Source organism: Chiloscyllium plagiosum, chromosome 16 (genome assembly GCF_004010195.1).
Source record: "Chiloscyllium plagiosum isolate BGI_BamShark_2017 chromosome 16, ASM401019v2, whole genome shotgun sequence".
Classification (NCBI taxonomy): domain Eukaryota; kingdom Metazoa; phylum Chordata; class Chondrichthyes; order Orectolobiformes; family Hemiscylliidae; genus Chiloscyllium; species Chiloscyllium plagiosum.
Genome location: NC_057725.1, coordinates 22,706,161 through 22,707,770, shown reverse-complemented (window position 1 = coordinate 22,707,770; position 1,610 = coordinate 22,706,161).

Here is a 1,610-nt window from a genome sequence, read left to right as displayed (position 1 = left end):
CCCCGTTGACAGTGAAGACGAAAAGATCATTGCCAACGGTTCTGCAATTTCCTCTCTTGCTTCCCACATAATCCTAGGATATATCCCGTCAGGCCTGGGGGACTTGTCTATCCTCAAGTTTTTCAAAATGCCCAACACATCTTTCTTCCTAACAAATATCTCCTCTAGCTTACCAGTCCGTTTCATAGTCTGCTCTTCAACAATACGGTCCCTCTCATTTGTAAATTCTGAAGAAAAGTACTCATTCAAGACCTCTCCTATCTTTTCCGACTCAATACACTGTCTTCCACTACTGTCCTTGATCGGACCTACCCTCGTTCTCATCATTCTCATGTTTCTCACATACGCATAAAAGGCCTTGGGGTTATCCTTGATCCTACCCGCCAAAGATTTTTCATGCCCTCTCTTAGCTCTCCTAATCCCTTTCTTCAGCTCCTTCCTGGCTATCCTGTATCCCTCCAACGCTCTGTCTGAACCTTGTTTCTTCAGCCTTATGTAAACCTCCTTCTTCCTTTTTGCAAGACATTCAACCTCCCTCGTCAACCAAGGGTCCCTCACACGACCATCTCTTTCCTGCCTGACAGGTACGTACATATCAAGGATACGTCGTATCTGTTCCTTGAAAAAGTTATACATTTCAATGACATCCTTCCCTGACAGCCTATGCTCCCAACTTATGCTCCTCAGATCCTGTCTTGCAGCATCGTATTTACCCTTCCCCCCCAATTGTAAAACCTACCCTGTTGCATGCACCTATCTCTCTCCATAATCAAGGTGAAAGTCACAATTGTGGTCACCATCACCAAAATGCTCACCCAGTAACAAGCCCATCACTTGTCCTGGTTCGTTACCGAGTACCAAATCCAATATGGCCTCCCCTCTGGTCGGACAATCTACATACTGAGTTAGAAAAGCTTCTTGGACACACTGCATAAACGCTGCCCAGTAAACACCCAACAAGGTGACTGTTCCTTTCCTATTTCTGACTTCAGCCCATACTACCTCCAAAGGCAGATCCCCTTCGAATGCCTTTCTGCAGCCGTTAGACCATTTCTAATTAGCAACGCCACACCCCCTCCTTTTTTACCACCCTCCCTAATCTTACTGAAACATCTGTAACCAGGAACCTACAACAACCATTCCTGTCCCTCTTCTATCCATGTTTCCGTGATGGCCACAACATCGTAGTCCCAAGTCCCAATCCACGCCTTAAATTCTCCTACCTTATTTCTGATGCTCCTTGCGTTGAAGTATACACACTTGAACCCATCTCTCTGTCCGCAAGTATTTCCTGTCAGTGCTACCTTCTCCACAGCCTCCCTACATTCTTGAACATCCTGAAAAACAGCTAACCTACTTGCTGGACTACAAGTCCGGACCCCATCCCCCTGCCAAATTAGTTTAAACCCCCCCCCGAAGAGTGCTAGGAAACCTACCTCCCAGGATATTGGTGCCCTTCTGGTTCAGGTGCAACCCGTCCTGCTTGTACAGGTCCCAACTTCCCCAGAATGCAGTCCAATTGTCTAAATACCTGGAGCCCTCTCTCCTACACCATCCTTGCAGCCATGTGTTCAACTGCACTCTCTCCCTATTCCTTGCCTCACTGTCAC